Below are 21,730 nucleotides of genomic sequence, written 5' to 3'. Positions count from 1 at the left end.
ACTTTGAAAATTGTGGCTACATTGGAAGCAGTGGATGGACAAGTTCACAGCATGAAAACTGGTCCCACCTCTGCCATTGGCATGACAAAATCTGAGGTTAATCGAGTGACACAATAGAATCCAGCTACGTGTAAATGTAAACAGCAAAGGTCTGAGAGAAAGAGTCTCAGTTGCAGCAACTTGGGGCACTATGGAAAAGATGATTACTGCCCTGCCAAGGGAAGGATATGCAGTAAATGTGGGGGCAGAGACCATTTTGCCAAGAAGCGCAGGAGCAAAGCTGAACAGAGTGGGAAGCCTGGCAAACCATGTAAAGGAAAGAGAGATGGAAGTATTACAACTGTGAGACAAGTTGAAGAAGATACAGAGCGTGAGGACATGCATAGCAATTGTGGATACATGTTATCTGTCAATGGAAGCAACCATGAGAAAGTTCCAGCGATTGCTGAGGGTGTTGAAGTGAGCATTATTGTAGATTCAGGCAGTGACAGTAATGTCATCAGCAGAACACTGTGGGAGGAACTGAAGACAAAGAGAATCAAGTGCACATCTCGAAAGTGTGTCAAAAAGCTTTATCCTTACACATCAAAAACCCTACTTCAAACTGTTGGATGTTTAACTGGGAGTGTGAGAGCTGGGAATCAGAGTGTGGAGGCAGAATTCGTAGTGATTGAGGAGAATGGTGAGCCTCTTCTGAGTAGAGAAACTGGCCAAGCCTTGAGGATGCTACACATTGGATTGACAATGAATTCTGTGAAATTCTATGTGGAGCTTCGAGAGGAGTTTGGGCCAGTGTTTCAAGTAATTGTGAAGTTGCACAACTGCCAAGTGTGATTAACAATGGACAAGAATGTGAAGCCTGTAGCTCAGCCTGTACACAGAACACCTTTTGGTCTGAGAGGGAAAGTTGAGGCAAATTCAAGGAACTGGTTGACCAAGACATCATAGAGCCAGTTGAAGGACAAGCACACAGATCTCCACTTGAGAAGGAAGCTGAATCATTCTTGCAATTTGTGGCAGTTCATCTGCACCCAGAGCAATGACAACTAGAGGGATTGAAAGAGAATCAAACAAAGATCCAGAATTGAATGACATCAGACAGAGAATCCAAGCTGGAAATTGGGAGAATTGTCCATTCAGAATGTACATTATTATACAAGATGAACTGTGCACAATTGAGAAATGTGTTCTCAGAGGTAACAGACTTGTAGTGCCACAAAAACTTAAGACTAGACTGGCAATACTAGCTCATGAGGGTCACTTGGGAGTGGTTTGTACTAAGCAAAACTTACGAACCAAAGTATGGTAGCCAGGAATGGAGAAAGATATGGAGCAGTTTGTCAAAACTTGTCATGGGTGTCAAATTGTCAGTAGACCCAATCCACCAGAACCAGTACGCAACACACTGTTACTGGCTGGACCATGGGAGGATGTTGCAGTTGACTTCTTTGGGCCTTTTCCATCAGGAAATTGTGGTGATTGACTATTACAGCCATTATTATGAGTTTGTGGTAATGAAGTTCACAACAGCAGATAAAACAGTGTTTGCATTGACTGAAATATTTGCAAGACACGGTCTACCTGTCACTTTGTATTCAGACAATGGCCCACAATTCATTTCACAGACCTTTGCAGATTACATGCAAGTCACAGGCATTCACCATCACAGAGTAACACCTAAATGGCCACAGGCAAATGGGGAAGTGGAACGACAAAACCAATCCTTAGAGAAATGGATGAGGATTGATCAGGCTGAAGGTAAAGACTGGAAGGAGGTGTTGTTATCATATGTGGCCATGTATAGAGCAATGACTCACACAACGGGAAAGAGCCCAGCTGAGTTGTTATTTGGACGCAAAATACGCACCAAGATACCAGAGCTGAGGGACATTAGAGTTGATCAGGAGGTTCAATATCATGATACTAAGAAAAAGGGTGCTGCAAAGTTTTATGCAGAAACACAGAAAGAGAGCTAGACAGTCTGATGTGGCGCCAGGTGACAAAGTACTGCTGAGACAGGAGAGTCCGAGTGAGATGGATGCATTATATTATCCAAAGCCGTACAGTGCTATTGCCAAGAAGGGAAACAGTATGATTGTGCAGTCGCCAAAAGGAGTACAGTATGACAGAAATTCTTCATGCGTCAAAAAGTATTGTGTTGACAAAGATACAGCAGCAGATGAACCAGATGTAGGAGCTGAGGTGAAGCTGATATTCAGCAATTCAGAAGCTAGTGATACTGTTGGCAGGCAGACAGTTTGCTATCCAGAGGGAGAAACATCGGTTCCAGAGGGGCTGGTGACATTCGCTAATCCTGACGTGGTGACCAGAGTTCCTGAGACAACAGGTAAACCACGAGAGGAGACCGCCAAAGTGATATGAAGATTTTGTGTTGTGATTATGTTCAAAACAAAAAGGGTCTATGCCATACGCTGCCCTTGAAAGCAAACATAATTGAAGAAATTCATTTACTCAGTGTGTTAGGAAAATAATATTTTGTTAACTTTAGTTACAAAATTTATTACGGCATGTTTGGTAAGAGATGGAATTTAAGCTACAAATGCCAAGCAGGAAAATCATGGACCTGTTTTATTCTGATAAGGAAGGAATGTCTTGATTGTATGTGTGGGCTTGAGTATTGGAAATTATATGGTACTTGGAAGTGAAACTGTAAGTAACTCAGTGTTTTGGGGAAAAGTAAGGACTATAGAGTAAGGACTCTCACTGTTGATTACAGGGAACACCCCACAAGAAGAAGCTTTACAATCAGCTTTCAGTGGCAGCTTCTGCAGGCTTGGGCCACATTTTCCTGTGTTCAGTAATCATTAGAAAAAAATAGACATTAAAAAAGTCATAAAATATAGAGAGCAGCAGCAGATAACTGGGAGTGCACTGAGAATTATTCCAATCGAAAAATGTGTTTAAAGAAAATCAACAAAACTTGAATAAAAGCTGCTTTTTGTTCTTTAATACTTTGTTGAATCATGAAGACTTCAGCAAAAATGCATGGGAGTGGATGTAAGAACAAAGAACAGTACAGCACAGGGACAGGCCATTCGGCCCTCCAAGCCTGCACCGATCTTGGTGCCTGTCTAAACTAAAACCTTCTGCACTTCTGGCGTCCGTATCCCTCTATTCCCATCCTATTCATGTATTTGTCAAGATGCCTCTTCACCGTCGCTATCGTATCTGCTTCCACCACCTCCCCCAGCAGCAGTTTCGAAGCACTCACCACCCTCTGTATAAAAAACTTGCCTCGCACCTCCCCTCTAAACTTTGCCTCTCACACCTTAAACCTATGTCCCCTAGTAACTGACTCTTCCACCCTGGGAAAAAGCTTCTGAATCTCCACTCTGTCCATGCCACTCATAACTTTGTAAACCTCTACCATGTCGCCCTTCCACCTCCGTCGTTCCAGTGAAAACAATCTGAGTTTATCCAACCTCTCCTCATAGCTAATACCCTCCAGACCAGGCAACATCCTGGTAAACCTCTTCTGTACCCTCTCCAAAGCCTCCACATCCTTCTGGTAGTGTGGCGACCAGAATTGTACGCAATATTCCAAGTGTAGCCTAACTAAGGTTCTGTACAGCTGCAGCATGACTTGCCAATTTTTATACTCTATTCCCTGACCGATGAAGGCAAGCGTGCCGTATGCCTTCTTGTAAGTAAAAAGTGAGCCTTAAGGTTTCAATTTTACAACAACTACTTGCATTTATATAACATCATGAACATGGTAAGATGGCCCAAGGCACTACACAGGACCGATTATAAAACAAAATTTAACACTGAAACACACAAAGAAATATGAGGACTGGTCATCAAGAGCTTGGTTAAAAAGGTAGGTTATAAGGAGAATATTAAACGAGAAGGGAGGTGTAGGGAGGCCTAACAACAAACTTAACATCAGTCAGCAGAGTGAAGAGCAGCGTTTTGAAGTATCACCACAGCACTGACAGATTTGACAAACACAAAGCACATTTCTGACATACAGCATGGATGCAATGAAGTGTGTCTGATATCTAGTGCAGCAGCAGGAGGAATAGAGGACAACTGGAGACTCCAGAGTGTATTGAAGGCATGCTACTCACAGAACCAAGTTTTGGCTAAGAACTGCATGGGAGCAATTTTCCTCTGGTCCAAGGACACCAGCATAAATCACATGCTGTGCCATCTGCACATCAGGAAAAGTACCATTGGCTCACCAGTCATCTTAGCAGCTATTACCAAACAGGAAATATTTCCTCTTCCCCACACATTCTTTGTCTAGTTTCCTTTTTTTTTTATTAGTTTGTGGGATGTAGCATCGTTGGCCAGGCCAGCATTTATTACCCATCCCTAAGTGCCCTTGAAAAGGTGGTGGTGAGCTGCTTTCTTGAACCGCTGCAATCCATGGGGTGTAGGTACACCCACAGTTCTGTTAGGAAGGGAGTTCCAGGATTTTGACCCAGCAACAGTGAAGGAATGGCGATATAGTTCCAAGTCAGCATGGTGTGTTGCTTGGAGGGGAACTTGCAGTTGGTGGTGTTCCCACGCATCTGCTACCCTTGTCCTTCTAGTTGGTAGAGGTTGCGGGTTTGGAAGGTGCTGTCTAAGGAGCCTTGGTGAGTTGCTGCTGTGCATCTTGTAGATGGTACACACTGCTGCCACTGTGCATTGGTGTTGGAGGGAGTGAATGGTTTAAGGTGGTGGATGGAGTGCCAATCAAGTGGGCTGCTTTGTCCTGGATGGTGTCGAGCTTCTTGAGTGTTGTTGGAGCTGCATCCATCCAGACAAGTGGAGAGTATTCCATCACACTCCTGACTTGTGCCTTGTAGATGGTGGACAGGCGTTGGGGAGTCAGAAGGTGAGTTACTCACTGCAGAATTCCCAGCTTCTGACCTGCTCTTGTAGCCACAGTATTTATGTGGCTGGTCCAGTTCAGTTTCCAGTCAATGGCAACTCCCAGGATGTTGATAGTGGGGGATTCAGGATGTTCTACACTTCCCAGTGGCCTCTTTTCCCAGTATCATCTCCTTAAGTAGGAGCCTGTACAGTGTAACCACTTTCACCCCACCCCTATAATAAGGACATGTTGAAAAGGACGCATTATAGTTTATACCCTTCTGATTCTGTTGTTATTGCAGGAGAAGCTGAGGTAGAGACAGTGACAAGGAAGAATCGTGCATCTCACCCCGGTGAGCAATAGGACAGGTAAGGTAGATCCATCCCAAGAAATTTAGAAAGTTACTTTGAGCAGATTGCACTGAATGAAACACAGAACAACTGAGCAGTGATGGTGGCACAGGTGGAACAAGAAGTGCCTAGCTTAAGGGTGGAATTCTATCCATCCACAGCTGATCTCTGGTACTTGTCCAAAAGAAGGATGCTTTTGCAAACTTGTTAGTCATTTGAAGATATATCTATTGGGTGATAAGGCAGCCAACATGGAGAATTCTGTTCACGTAATGTGCACTGATGCATGGATAGAAACTTTGCAGTTTACCTTGGATCAATGGGTAGGGTGACATGGAGCCCAGGATTAGGGGCAAGCACAATGATGTTGCTTTCTCTCTTGATGATTACAGAATTGCACTATTCTGGTTTCCATTGATGATGACTTCTTCCGACAAGGGGGACACTTTTGTTACAACCTTTAGGTTACAATATCAGATCAGTAGATATTGGCAAGTGTAAGTCAACCTCACCATGTAAAGGGCATGGGATCCACTGAACACAAGAAGGTATCTAAAGCAAATCCATGAATTTGTAACAAACAAGTTGATATTCCTTAACAAAAGGAGAAATACTGCATTTATTTAAAAGTTATTCCCAAAGGATTAGCTTAGTTCTTAGAAGTGTGATTTCTTTTTTGTTACCTTGTCCATTCAAGGTGTTAGATGGAAGGCTGCCTGCTGTAAATAAACAACTTGATATTTTTAACTGAAAGCAAAGTATGTCGTAATGTTCCATTACTTTTAAATACTCAGAGTACCATCTTACGAAAATATAAGTCCACTAGCTAAAAGCAATACCACATAGGGGTTGCTGTTTGTTTCTCAGATGCTTTACCAAAAGTTTACCTCAATTTCAAGGTTGGAAATTACCAATGTGAGTCATACCAATATGAGAGCCAAAATAATCTAGGTTAAGAAGGTTAGATGACTGAAAAATGTAAACATTTCAAATTTGTCCCAATCTTGCTATTCATCCATGACTTCCCAGTCTTTAATACACTCTCTTGTACCCTTATTAGAGTATACTTGATTCCTTCCCTTTCCATCTCCTGTCTAAATATTTCCCATTGCTGATCTACAGGTCTGTTTGCCAATTTTTTCTTCTATTTGTTACTATAGTTAAGGGTCCATTTTAACTCACATTTTTTCCCAGTTAAATACCCTCATCTTCAATTTTTCTTTTTCTATTCTTTCTCTTAATCTAATTATATTGCAGCCATTGCTTCCCAAGCGTTCCTCTATTTTTAGGTTGACTATTTTTTCCACTTTGTTAGCCAGAACTGGGCTAAGTAGTGTTTCCTTCTCTGTTGGATTGGCAACATATTGACTGAGAAAACAGACCTGAACACACAGCAAAAAAAACTTCCCTTTCTCACCACAAACATTTTCCTTATCCGTATCTATTTTTGGATAATTAAACATCTTTCACAACCATGACCTGGAATTTCCTGATATAGCGTAACTGGTAAATTATCCTGAAACATACACCAAAACTTGCATTGATCTTCCTAACACATGAGCATATTCCAGAACGTTAACAAAGGTGGAAATCAGTGTAAACAATCAGGGTCCTGAGCAAAACATCGAACTGGCACTATATTCCCTCTTCAAGTCCCTCTTTATGCATGAAAATTAAAATTTGAAGTTATCAGGGTGCCATTTTTGCACATTAGGCATGAATGCAAGTTTTTGAATTTTTAGTGCATATTCTGATTCCATAAATATTCAATAAAGGTTACAGAGAATACATTTTAGGTCTCAATGAGGGGAAATAAAAAAAATGATGAAAACATTGCGTTAAACACCAGAAATTTTAATTTGTGTCATGCTGTGTGTAAATTTACAGTTCTGAGAACTTGGATAAATTTAGGAAATTTGAGTGAGCTGCAATTTGATATCAATGAGTAAATAGACTTCCTTATGTGCTACTAGGAAGATCCCCAGTTAACTGGTCCCAGCTCGGGTGTCAATAAGAACAGTGCCCTTTAGACTAAGGAGGAAAACGGAATCAGTCATGGGCCTAATTCTGATTGCTTTCCAATGCTGGAGTACATGCGCAAGGATATCAGATAAGGACAGTGTTGAGCTCAGCTGTGATGACTTTCATGGTCAAATTGTCCAACAACACTCTGCACCCACCATGAAGAATGACTGTTTGGGCAAATTACCATAAGACAGCCACTGATTGTGGAACCATAAGACAACGTGAATCATTGTCTTCAGGACAGGAGCAGAGACATTGGAAGGGGAAAAAAAATTCCAGAAATATGCTCTGTCTTAAATGTTTTGCATGGCTGAATTTTCCCATATAAAGCAGACTGTGGGAGGTAGTTTAATCACCAATGATAAAGTAAAACTAAAATTATAACTGAACGAATGACAGCAGGATAGTATTGCAACACTTGCAGCCTGAATAATGGTCTGCTGAAAACATTATGCTTCAATAGGTTAACTTTTTGTGTTTAGAAATCAGCACTGGCCAAAAATATTGTTAGCTAAAGCTGTAGACAGGAATTAGCTTTTAAACAGTTACTTCCACATTAGCCTTACAAGCCAAAAAACTTTTAGCCATTTCCACAGTTGTCTGGAAGAAGAATGGTGAAATTCAATATACACAGGTTCAGCTAAGGTATGCTTTAATAAAAATTTGCAGTCTCAACAGAAGTCTGAAAGACTGGGAGTGAGGGAAGACAAAGTGATATATCAAAGCGGAAGGTTACAGATGGAATAATGACAAAACCATGATCTGGAGGCCATGCTAGTACCTATGTGTTGCAAGCATTTAATGTGCTTACTTCAGCTATCTAAACACTAGGTGCGCTCTGTTTAGTTTGTTCTTTTCACTCTTGTATAAAGGAGTCCTTGCCAATTTGTCATCCGTGCATCATGTTTGGATCATAGACCCTGAAATAAAAACTCACCACAGACATTTTTGATACTTTCTTCATAGCAGGATGTGAGTATTTGATAAACAGGATGTAGATATTCTGAACAACCGAATGGGGTAAACATTTATGGGAAAGAGGAAATACCATGCATTTGATCTCTTTTTCTCCTCATGGTCACATTTAATGCTACTGTTACCCTGTTATTGTATAGGTGATATGTATATGAATTACATAGAATGACATGGAAATTAATCCAAAGAAACAGGCCATTCGGCCCAATTGGTCCATGCCGGTGATTAGGCTCCACGAGCTTTCTCCCACCCTACTTCATCTAACCCTATCAACAAAGCCTTCTCTACTTTCTCCCTCATGTCCTCCTCAAGCTTTCCCTTGAATGCATCTATCCTATGCACCTCAACTCCTTGTGGTAGCGAGTTCCACATTACAACCATTCTCTGGATAAAGAATTTGCCCACTTCTTTTGTGGGATTAAATCAATCCCATTGACAGTTAACTTTGTTGTTGCTGGCTTCACCTGAAACTGGGACTGTCATTATATATATGCAGGCAGAGCAAGTGCAGTACTCCACAGTGAAGATCAAAGCCACTCTCTGTGTGCATGCTATTCATGTCCGTGTGCCTCACTTCACCTGTCCAGATCCAGGTTTAAATTGATTATTGGCGTAAATCAATCACTCGATTTATAGTAATAAATGGGTTAACCGTTCACACTGCGTCAGTTCTAAGTGTTGCACTGAGCCTGGCATAACACACAGACTTTGGGGTGAGGGGGTAGGTTGGATGTTGGGTGTTGCAGTGGGCTTCCAGTAAGAGATCAGGCTGGAGATTTTGTTTTCTGCCTGTCCACTGCAGAATGAGGCCATGCGCAACTGAATCTCATTTTTCACCCTTTGGTTTCCCACCCTGAACAAGCTGGTGTGAGCAGGGAGAGGCTGCCAGCCTGTGAAATATTGGGCATCTCTTGGCCGCCTACCAATATTCAGGTAACTGTAGGCATCGGGTGCTCCAACGGCATCTCACGGTGGGTAGGGGGAAAAATCGATGGGATCTAAATAAGTAGTCCTGCTCCCCATGCCCCACAAAGGAAGGTTAAAGAAAACTTGCTGTGAATTGTCTCATCTGTTTACAAGCCTCCTGTGACAGGCCTTAACCTGCTGTGAAGGTTGCAGCAGCTTCCCCACACAGGGCAGAGTTACAATTGCAGGCAAAATACAATGACTTCATCAGACCGAACCCCCTCCCCGCCAAACACATACATCTGTGGGCTCCAGGGAGGTGGTTTAATTACCTTTCTAAAACCTTTCTTCCTGGTGCATAAGGTTAAAATCCATCCTCTCAACATTTTTGCGGGTCTGATATCAACTTCAATGGGTCCCAAATTCCCAGTGTTATACAACTAATTTAATGCAAAAGTATCCCAACTGTGCGCAAAACCAGCAACAGCTGGTGGCAAAAGGATTTCAAAAGAGCTGGTACATCTCCCATAGGACTGGAAGATAATTGGTTTTATAATTATTGGCCACTAAGTCCCTACAACAATCATCATTCCTGCTTCCAAAAGAGCTAGAGATACCATCTGCCACACAGAACACAAGAAATCAGAGCAGGAGTAGACCATATGGCCCATAGAGCCTGCTCCGCTATTCAATACGATCATGGCTGATCTTAGTCTTCAATTCGATTTTCCCACCCACTCCCCATATCCCTTGATTTCCTGAGAGATCAAAAATCTGTCTATCCCAGCCTTACGTGTGTTCAACGATGGAGCATCCACAACCCTCTGGGGTAGAGAATTCCAAAGATTCACAACCCTTTCAATTACATAATTGCTCCTCATCTCCATCCTAAGTGAATGGCCCCTTATCCTGAGACTGTGCCCCCGTGTTTTAGATTCCCCGACCAGCAGAAACAATCTCTCAGCTTCTACCCTATCCAGCCCCCTCAGAATCTTGTATGTTTCAATGAGATTGCCTTTCATTCTTCTAAACTCCAGAGATTATAGGTCCAATTTTTACTCAGTCTCTCATCATAGGACAACCCTCTCATCCCAGGTACCAATTTAATGAACCTTGCTGTATCGCCTCCAATACAAGTATATCCTTTCTTAAATGCGGAGACCAGAACTGCACACAGTATTCCAGATGTGGTCTTACCAAACCCCTGTACAACTGTAGCAAGACTTCTTTATTGCTGTACTCCAATCCCCTTGCTATAAAGGCCAACAAGATTTCTCTTCCATCTATTTAGCCCCTCTTCCTAACTTTACAGTGTCTCTTTTTATCTCTTTCCCACATCAGCAGGTTCTCAAAACATGATAGGCAGTCAAGAAAGTTTTCTACTTGTTGATGGCAGGGTCAACACGCCTTCTCCTCCTGATTCCTGTTTGTGCACAAGTTAAGTGGAGTACACTTATATTTCTGGATTCAGATCATTACCATAGGTCTGACATTTCCCTAGCTCATGACTGGCAGGCCTGGAATGAGGAGAGGGAAATGAAGGTCTACGAAGCCTGCAGACAGCGGCTATTACTGCTGGCTGCAGGGTTACTGACTGCTGCCCAAAGCCTGAAAGTCCCACTCAAAAGATTTGAGCATAAAATCTAGGCTGACACTCCAGTGCAGTACTGAGGGAGTGCTGCACCACTGGAGGTGCTGCCTTTCAGATGGAACATTAAACCAAGGCACCATCTGCCCTCTCAAATGGACAAAAAATGATCTTCTGACACTATTTTGAAGAAGAGCAGGGGAGTTCTCCCTACTGTCCTGGCCAACATTTATCCCTCTACCAACATCATTAAAACTGATTGTTTGATCATCATCACATTGCTATTTGTGGGACCTCACTTTTGTGTTTCCTACATTACAACAGCAATTACACCTCAAAAGTATTTAATTTGGGGCATCATGAAATCGTGAAAGGTGTTACATAAGTGCAATAAAAACAGAAAATGCTGGGAATACTCAGCAAGTCAGGCAGCATCTGCGGAGAGAGAAACAGAGTTAACGTTTTAGGGCTGTGACCTTTCATCAGAGTACAAACAGAGCCATGGCTGATACACAAGACATGTTCTGCTGAAGGGATAAAGACAAAAGATATGAAATTGCTGGGGATGCCAGAGGGCAGATGAGGGATGGAGCAGAACTTCCCACCCACTGTTGGAGGACACTGACTCTGTCTGAAATCCCAGAGTCTAATTATTTAACATCTCTTAGCCAAGCTGTTTCCCACATAACTAGGGCACCTGGCTGACAGAGGGTGAAGGATGTTGTTTTGGTACTTTGTCACAGTATTAATAAGCTGTGGGTTTGAAGAATGTAGAAGGAATTTAAAAGAAAACTGATGTTGACATCTTCTGTTGCTGTAAGCAATGCAGTTCATTGTATTGGAAAATTGGTCAGTGATTGTCAAAATTGCCTATCCCTTACTCTCCCTGACCCAAGCAAAACTGGACACTCATAGGCAGCCTTGATGCCCAGTGTGTTAAGAGAGTAAATTGAGGGAAATACGTCATTATATTTTATTAATTTACACAGGCTTATAATATATCTGCTTAAATGTTCAGCTGTATTGCAGGCCTGTCTACAAATGTGCTGTGGTATATTCCAATCGGGCTGAATATTATTTAAGTAGTTTGCTACATTTACCCATACTTCTTTGACTTTTCATTTTGTATTGGAAGTGGTCAGGTTGTGCAATATTTTAAATGTGCATTATGCTGTGGCTACTGAGAGCAGTGCAAGTTAGTAAGGTTGAACCAGGCACAGTGGCGCAATGGTTAGCACCGCAGCCTCACAGCTCCAGCGACCCAGATTCAATTCTGGGTGCTGCCTGTGTGGAGTTTGCAAGTTCTCCCTGTGTCCGCGTGGGTTTTCTCTGGGTGCTCCGGTTTCCTCCCACAAGCCAAAAGACTTGCAGGTTGATAGGTAAATTGGCCATTATAAATTGCCCCTAGTATAGGTAGGTGGTAGGGGAATATAGGGACAGGTGGGGATGCGGTAGGAATATGGGATTAGTGCAGGATTAGTATAAAATGGGTGGTTGATGGTCGGCACAGACTCGGTGGGCCGAAGGGCCTGTTTCAGTGCTGTATCTCTAAACATAAACAGACAGCAAGAGGGATTGGGAAAGGGGAGATTGTGAGACAAGTCAAGACTTTTCACAGTCTCCAGGGATTCTGTCTGATGGCATGAATTTCACCAGAAAGTTTGCATTAGTGGGGTCCTATTGACTACCATCCTTCCAGATCTAGTCAAGTGAGAATTTGTGATGAATGTTATGTGTTTGATGCTTGGCTTTGAGCTGGCCCTCACATTTTGCTGGAAATTGAGATCATAGTGGTTAGGCTTATTGCTTTTTCTAGCTGTCTCCTTAAAGAAATGACTCAAGACTTGCTTCCAAGCTCTGCAAACAGTTTCAATGTTATCTGACATGTTAGGTTTACTGTATTTTTAAAGTAAAATTCAGCTCCACTTGAAAACACTGGAAAACACAAACAAATCAGATGGAGGGTGTCCATGGTTACACTATTCCGTTGTTCAGAATATTTACAGCTTGCTTAGGGAACACTCATATCCTGCTGTGATGTAAACATTAAAAATGTCTGTGGTACGTTTTCATTTTGAGTTATTTGTACTTGATGTTTCAAAACTGTGATCAAACAATGAAGCATGGATGATAAAACACTGAGTGCTGTATAATACAACAGTAAAAGGAATGATTAAATAGTGTATCACTGTATGAACTGGACCAATTTCAGAGCATTGGAGAAGGCCTTCCCAGCAATGATCCTAGACACTCTCTCCCACTACAAAAGTGAAGGTAGCAGAGGTATTTAATATAGTAACAGGAGACACAGGGAGGCTTATCCATCTCAAAAGCCAGGGACCAAGGTATTGGGCAGAAATCTTGCAAACATATTTATTGAGATAGAGAGATAAAAATGTAAGATCGGCTACAGAAAGAGATGGTGAAAGGCATTGCCACACCTCTGCCCCTCTAAATATTGCCAATATGCTTCCAAGTTTAAATGCAGAGTTAACAATCACTCCCTGAACCATGTGGAAAATCTGTTTTCCTCTTCAGGGTTAAGAGCTTGGTGGGCAGAAGCCCCTATTACAAAATTAGGAGCAAGCTGCTTCGCAGTATTCTACCCATTTGTTTTGATGGTTGAAAAATGGTAAGCAACTCCTTTATATTGGACTTCCACCTCGGTCAATTCTTAAGTTCCAGCATTGAAAAGGAAAGTCTATCCCTGTTGTCTTTGGTGTTCTAGTATAATACTTGATAATTTTCCCATGCTTGTAGCAACCACCGGAGTCACTTTCATGGTATAATCATACGTATTACAGTTCTCTCAAGGCTGTATCTGGTTTTTGTTTCAATGCCTTTTTTTTATTCATTCATGGGATGTGGGCGTCGCTGGCTAGGCCAGCATTTATTGCCCATCCCTAATTGCCCTTGAGAAGCTGGTGGTGATCTGCCTTCTTGAACCGCTGCAGTCCATTTGGAGTAGGTATACCCACAGTGCTGTTAGGAAGGGAGTTCCAGGATTTTGACTCAGCGACAGTAAAGGAATGTCGATATAGTTCCAAGTCAGGATGGTGTGTGACTTGGAGGGGAACTTGCAGGTGGGGTGTTCCCATTATTTGCTCACCTTGTCCTTCTAGTTGGTAGAGGTTGCGGGTTTGGAAGATGCTGTCTAAGGAGCCTTGGTGCATTGCTGCAATGCATCTTATAGATGGTACACACTGCTGCGTTGGTGGTGGAGGGAGTGAATGTTTGTAGTTGGGGTGCCAGTCAAGCGGGCTGCTTTGTCCTGGATGGTGTCGAGCTTCTTGAGTGTTGTTGGAGCTGCACCCATCCAGGCAAGTGGAGAGTATTCCATCACACTCATGATTTGTGCCTTGTAGATGGTGGACAGGCTTTGGGGAGTCAGGAGGTGAGTTACTCGCCTCAGGATTCCTAGCCTCTGACCTGCTCTTGTAGCCATGGTATTTATATGGCTACTCCAATTCAGTTTCTGGTCAATGGCAGCCCTTAGGATGTTGATAGTGGGGGATTCAGCGATGGTAATGCCGTTAAATGTCAAGGGGAGATGGGTAGATTCTCTCTTGTTGGAGATGGTCATTGCCTGGCACTTGTGTGGCGCGGATGTTACTTGCCACTTATCAGCCCAAGCCTGGATATTGTCCAGGTCTTGCTGCATTTCTACACGGACTGCTTCAGTATCTGAGGAGTCATAAATGGTGCTGAACATTGTGCAATCATCAGCGAACATCCCCACATCTGACCTTATGATTGAAGGAAGGTCATTGATGAAGCAGCTGAAGATGGTTGGTCCTAGGACACTACCCTGAGGAACTCCTGCAGTGATGTCCTGGAGCTCAGATGATTGACCTCCAACAACCACAACCATCTTCCTTTGCGCGAGGTATGACTCCAGCCAGCGGAGAGTTTTCCCCCGATTCCCATTGACCTCAGTTTTGCTAGGGCTCCTTGATGCCATACTCGGTCAAGTGCTGCCTTGATGTCAAGGGTAGTCACTCTCACCTCACCTCTTGAGTTCAGCTCTTTTGTCCATGTTTGAACCAAGGCTGTAATGAGGTCAGGAGCTAAGTGGCCTTGGCGGAACCCAAACTGAGCGTCACTGAGCAGGTTATTGCTAAGCAAGTACCGCTTGATGGCACTGTTGATGACACCTTCCATCACTTTACTGATGATTGAAAGTAGGCTGATGGGGCGGTAATTGGCTGGGTTGGACTTGTCCTGCATTTTGTGTACAGGACATACCTGGGCAATTTTCCACAGTGCAGGGTAGATGCCAGTGTTGTAGCTGTACTGGAACAGCTTGGCTAGGGGTGCGGCACGTTCTGGAGCACAGATCTTCAGTACTATTGCCGGAATATTGTCAGTGCCCATAGCTTTTGCAGTATCCAGTGCCTTTAGTCGTTTCTTGATATCATGTGGAATGAATCGAATTGGCTGAAGTCTGGCATCTGTGATGCTGGGGACCTCAGGAGGAGGCCAAGATGGATCATCAACTTGGCACTTCTGGCTGAAGATTGTTGCAAATGCTTCCGCCTTATCTTTCGCACTGATGTGCTGGGCTCTCCCATCATTGAGGATGGGGATATTTGTGGAACCACCTCCTCCAGTTAGTTATTTAATTGTCCACCACCATTCACGGCTGGATGTGGCAGGACTGCAGAGCTTAGATCTGATCCATTGGTTATGGGATCGCTTAGCTCTGTCTATCGCATGCTGATTACGCAGTTTGGCACACAGATAGTCCTGTGTTGTAGCTTCACCAGGTTGACACCTCATTTTGAGGTATACCTGGTGCTGCTCCTGGCATGCCCTTCTGCACTCTTCATTGAACCAGGGTTGGTCTCCTGGCTTGATGGTAATGGTAGAGTGGGGGATATGCCAGGCCATGAAGTTACAGATTGTGGTTGAGTACAATTCTGCTGCTGCTGATGGCCCACAGCGCTTCATGGATGCCCAGTTTTGCATTGCTAGATCTGTTCGAAATCTATCTCGTTTAGCACAGTGGTAGTGCCACACAATACGATGGAGGGTATCCTCAATGTGAAGGCAGGACTTCGTCTCCACAAGGACTGTGCGGTGGTCATTCCTACCAATACTATCATGGACAGATGCATCCGCGGCAGGCAGATTGGTGAGGACGAGGTCATGTATGCTTTCCCCTCTTGTTGGTTCCCTCACCACCTGCCGCATACCCAGTCGAGCAGCTATGTCCTTTAGGACTTGGCCAGCTCGGTCAGTAGTGGTGCTACCGAGCCGCTCTTGGTGATGGACATTGAAGTCCCCCACCCAGAGTACATTTTGTGCCCATGCCACCCTCAGTGCTTCCTCTAAGTGGTGTTCAACATAGAGGAGTACTGATTCATCAGCTGAGGGAGGGCGGTAGGTGGTAATCAGCAGGAGGTTTCCTTGTCCCTGTTTGATCTGATGCCATGAGACTTCATGGGGTCCACAGTCAATGTTGAGGACTCCCAGGGCAACTCCCTCCCTACTGTATACCACTCTGCCACCACCTCTGGTAGGTCTGTCCTGCCGGTGGGACAGGACATACTCGGGGATAGTGATGGCAGTGTCTGGAACATTGTCTGTAAGGTATGATTCCGTGAATATGACTATGTCAGGCTCCCAACTTTGGCACAAGCTCCCAGATGTTAGTAAGGAGGACTTTGCAGGGTCGACAGGTCTGGGTTTGCCGTTGTCGTTTCCGGTGCCTAGGTCGATGCCGGGTGGTCCGTCCGGTTCCATTCCATTTTATTGACTTCGTAGCGGTTAGATACAACTGAGTGGCTTGCTAGGCCATTTCAGAGGGCATCTAAGATTCAACCACATTGCTGTGGGTCTGGAGTCACATATAGGCCAGACCAGGTAAGGACAGCAGATTTCCTTCCCTAAAGGACATTAGTGAACCAGATGGGCTTTTACAACAATCGACAATGGTTTTATGGCCATCATTAGACTAGCTTTTAATTCCAGATTTATTAATTGAATTCAAATTCCACCTTCTGCTGTGGTGGGATTCGAACCCATGTCCCCAGAGCAATACCCTGGGTCTCTGGGTTACTAATCCAGTGACAATACCACTACACCACCGCCTCCCCCGCCTCTTTTATATGAAGCTTTCTTTCCCATTATACTCCCTCTCTATCCTTTCCTGAAGATATTGGTTCCTTGCTGAGGTAAAATTCTACAGCTACTGGGAGTCTTCCAGTACCTTGCCCATATGGTCATTATTCACAAGACAGCTAATGCCAGGAGGCATGCAACCAGGTGGTAGAGTTATCACATCTAGGCCCAAAACTTTCTAAAATTTATTTAACACACAATAAAAGCTTCACCAGCTTTGTCAGCAGTACACTGTCATTTCCCTCACACACACTTACAGCCACACTGCCATACAAAGAACACTAGCTCTAAAAGGTACCTGAATAAAGCTTTTAAAATTTGTCCTCTAGCTTTTTCTTCCAATAATTTTAAAATCAATGGCGTAGACACTGCTAGATACTTGGGTAAGATATTTCATTATCTCGGGTGACTGAACACAGCTGATGTATCTGGGAAATTAAAACCATTGCTCATGCTCAGACTGCTCAGGTTTTTGGGAGAAGCTGAGATTTTCAAGTTAAAAACTTAATAAAACCATATAAAGACAATTTATTGGGTAATTTACTCATATTGTGAAATGAATTTTTTATAATTTTGTTTAATACTTTTGAAGATTGAGAATATGAGTTATTTAGAAAAATATGGTGAAAGGACCTTTTTTTTTAGGAAGCGTTTCAGTGATTTATGGGAAAAGGGTTGATATGACCACTTGTTCCTTCTGTATCATTGGCTTTGTAAGGGGTGGTTGGAGATTCCATCTCTTACATGGCCATTTGGGAATTTGATGCAAAGGTTCAGAATCCTGGCCTAGTTTATGACCTTTCCACTACACTCCTGTCAGTGTTCCAGCAGAAGTGCTGTGACATTTTAGTCCCAGAGACAGTGTGCAGATAATGAAGAGTAGGGAACCATGGATGGAGCCTTGGGATTTGGAGGTGACCATGTGGTAGCAGCAAGGGAAACCAGTTCTGGAGATGTGCTGGCTCGATTATAACTAGTAAGAATGAAACTGGAGTGAAACTTTAAAAAAATTACTGATGTAACAGAGCCACAATTAAGGTAAGAGGGAAGCCCTTTCTTAGGGACAGGTTGAACATAAGCACACTTCCAAAGAGAATGATAGATGGTATGCGAACAATAGAAAAACTTGGTTTGCAGTACATGCAAACATATGAATTAGGAGCAGGATTAGGCCACACAGCCCCTCGAGCCTGCTCCGCCATTCAATAAGTTCATGGCTGAACTGATTACTCCACATTACCACCTACCCCCGATAACCTTCCACCCCTTTGATCATCAAGAATCTATCTACCTCTACCTTAAAAGTATTCAAAGACTCTGCTTCCACCGCCTTTTGAGGAAGAGAGTTCCAAAGACTCGCGACCCTCTGTGAGAAACAAATTTCTCCTCATCTCTGTATTAAATGGGCGACCCTTTATTTTTAAATAGTGACCCCCTAGTTCTAGATTCTCCCACAAGGGGAAACATCCTTTCCACATCCACCCTGTCAAGACCCCTCAGGATCTTATATGTTTTAATCAAGCTGCCTCTTACTCTTCTAAACTCTAACAGATACAAGCCTAGCCTGTCCAACCTTTCCTCATAAAACAACACGCCCATTCCAGGTATTGGTCTAGTAAAGTTTCTCTGAATTGCTCCCAACTCATTTACATCCTTCCTTAAATAAGGAAATCAATACTGTACACAGTATTCCAGATGTGGTCTCACCAATGCCCTGTATAGCTGAAGCATAACCTCCCTACCTTTGTATTCAATTCCCCTCGCAATAAACGATAACATTCTATTAGCTTTCCTAATTACTTGCTGTATCTGCATACTAACCGTATGTGATTCATGCACTAGGACACCCAGATCCCTCTGCATCTCAGAGCTCTGCAATCTCTCATCATTTAGATAATATGCTTCTATTTTATTCTTCCTGCTAAAGTGGACAATTTCACATTATATGATGTGTCAATCAGTCACATTATACTCCATTTGTTAGATCTTTGCCCACTCATTTAACCGATCTATATCCCTTTGTAGCCTTATGTCCTCTTCACAGCTTACTTTCCTACCTATCTTTGTGTCCATCAGCACATTTAGCAAACATACCTTTGGTCCCTTCATCCAAGTCATTTATATAAATTGTAAAATGTTGAGGCCCCAGCACAGATCCCTGTGGCACACCACTCGTTACATCTTGCCAAACAGAAAATGACCCATTTATGCCTACTCTCTGTTTCCTGCTGGTTAGCCAATCTTCTGTTCATGCCAATATGTTACCCCCAGCTTTTATTTTTCCCAGTAACCTTTGATGTGGCACCTTATCAATTGTCTTCTGGAAAATCTAAGTCAGCAGCACACATTTTGCAGACACTAGATGGGATTGCATCAGATCTAATTGACTCCAGAAAGCAGAGAATTTGATGGAGTTGGTGTGAATAAGACTTGATATTGGCCATCATGGAGGGAACTCATTATGAACATTATTGAGTTTAGGATTTCAGGAGCAAAATGAGACAAAAAGTCAGCTTTCTTTTTAGGAGAGCCATCGGGGCAGAAAAAGTGCAGAAAGGAGCATTTGTAGAAGTCATAAGAGGCAACCTTGGCAAAAGGCCAGAAGAAGCAGCTGCTAGGAAGGCAGGAAGACAGCAGTTGACGTGTCCTTTCAAAAATATTGTGTTTGGCAGATCTAATAGTGAATTTGCAGGGGTTACGAGGAGGCTTCAGCATGATCAAGAGGCCAGGTGCAAGAGGCTGAATTTTACAGGAGACTGCAGAATGGTAGGCGTGACTGAACCAAGGTGCAGTACTAAATGTGATGGAACAGGAAGAATAAGGGGACGTCAGCATTATCTTCACTGGCACAGGTTGAAGGCTCAGCAGAATAAAAGCAGCAATTAATCCAGAAAAAAGCAGCAAAGAGTTTGCAAAGACCATCCCAGCTGGACAAAAAAGAGCTGACTGTTCTGTGATTAAAAACATCCACTGATTGACAGTAAACCTGGAATGTCAGACTTACCCCATGTGGGTGGATTTAATGTATGCTTAGGTAGCACATAGTGATACGTCTGCTATGTGGATTGTCTTCAAAACCACTTTTCCAATCTAGACACCAATACACATTTAAAGAACATTTAATTAGCCTCCAAATAATGTTGCTTGTCTTTATTAACACAACCTTGTTTTCTAGGTGCTCACAAGGTTGAAGGAAAGAATATTGGATAATGATGGAACTTTTGTGTCTGAAGTCCAGTCAACATATCAACCACTGAACTTGGGTGTTTCTCATTAATTCAAGAATTTGTTGGTCACCAGTCGGAGCTGGATGCCAGACTACACTACACATTGCTCATAATGGCGTCGATGATGCATACCATCATTATGCTAGTGGGAGTGCTGTTTTTTGGATATTGTGGTGCCTGTAGTACTTTAGGCTGACTGGGTTATAATGCAAGGTCAGTCTCTTTACATAATATTGCAGCGTTTCTGGTGCAGATCACCTGAAGTAAATGGTTGTGTTATCTAGCACTAGAAGCTCTTAAGAGGCTGTTAATCATCTCAAAGTGGATAATGTTATTGGAAGAGAGAAATGTCTGCAGTAACATCAGTTTGACAAATGGCACCATTCCAAGATACAACTTTGGAGGTCTTACAGCAGGAACTGCTGGAGAAATGGGTGGTCCCTTTTGGAGCAGAATACACGTTCTCTGACGAATAGCACAAGAGCATCCTGGATTAAAGTAGTAGAAAAAGTGAATATCATCAAACTAGATCCTAGGAGCTGCTCTGAAGGAGGCTACCTCAGTGCATGTGGTCACGCTCTATTTTTACAATGTTACTGTACAATGCATCTTAGTAGCACTACACTGTAAGTTTGATTAGGAGAATGTGCAGCACTCTGGCACCTGTTCATACACTTTCCAAAGGCACAGTCATGGCCATGATAACATTGCACTCTGCACTATTATTTCATTTGCCCCATGACCCATGAAATGTGGCAAGAAACAAACTCCCAAACACACAGCCAACAGAAGGTGCCTGCTTCTACATGTTCACAGACGCACATGAGGTGTTTGATGGATGAGATTTTCTGTTGGGGAGACAGACTCTCTTCTTGTCTGCATGTTCCATGGCAATGGCCCTTTGTAGCTTAAGGTTGAGTGAGGCACATTAGGTTGCAATCATCTTGGATACCTAGGCCAACAAGTACAGCATGCCTCCTCTGATCCTGTCCTTTCTCCTCCAAATCTATTAGGTAAAGAGAGATAACCAGTAGAATGCTTTGTGGCTGTATTTATTCCAAGCTCAAATAACCTACCTCTCCATGAGCTAATACTCACATATATCAGATAGTATGCCTCTTTAAGAAAGTATGAATAAGCTGCAGGAGTGAAACTCAAGAGCATCATGAAATTAAGATAAAAGTGCTGGGTCAATATGCAGATAATTTATGCAATTGTAACTAGAGTGCAACATTTTTGTCCACTAGATTATTTACTTGGCTTCTTACACCAGTCACTGATGGTAAGTAAGCAGGTGCAACAGGTGGTAAAAAAGGCAAATGGTATGTTGGCCTTCATAGCGAGAGGATTCGAGTACAGGAGCAGGGATGTCTTGCTGCAATTATACAAGACCTTGGTGTGGCCCCACCTGGAATATTGTGTGCAGTTTTGGTCTCAGCTGAGGAAGGATGTTCTTGCTATAGAGGGAGTGCAGTGAAGGTTTATTTATTTTTTATTTAGAGATACAGCACTGAAACAGGCCGTTCGGCCCACCAAGTCTGTGCCGACCATCAACCACCCATTTATACTAATCCTACACTAATCCCATATTCCTACCACATCCCCACCTGTCCCTATATTACCCTACCACCTACCTATACTACGGGCAATTTATAATGGCCAATTTACCTATCAACCTGCAAGTCTTTTGGTGGTGGGAGGAAACTGGAGT

This window comes from Heterodontus francisci, chromosome 6, assembly GCF_036365525.1.
Source record: "Heterodontus francisci isolate sHetFra1 chromosome 6, sHetFra1.hap1, whole genome shotgun sequence".
Lineage (NCBI taxonomy): Eukaryota > Metazoa > Chordata > Chondrichthyes > Heterodontiformes > Heterodontidae > Heterodontus > Heterodontus francisci.
The sequence above is the reverse complement of the archived record's forward strand: the minus strand, read 5'-3'. Positions refer to the sequence as shown.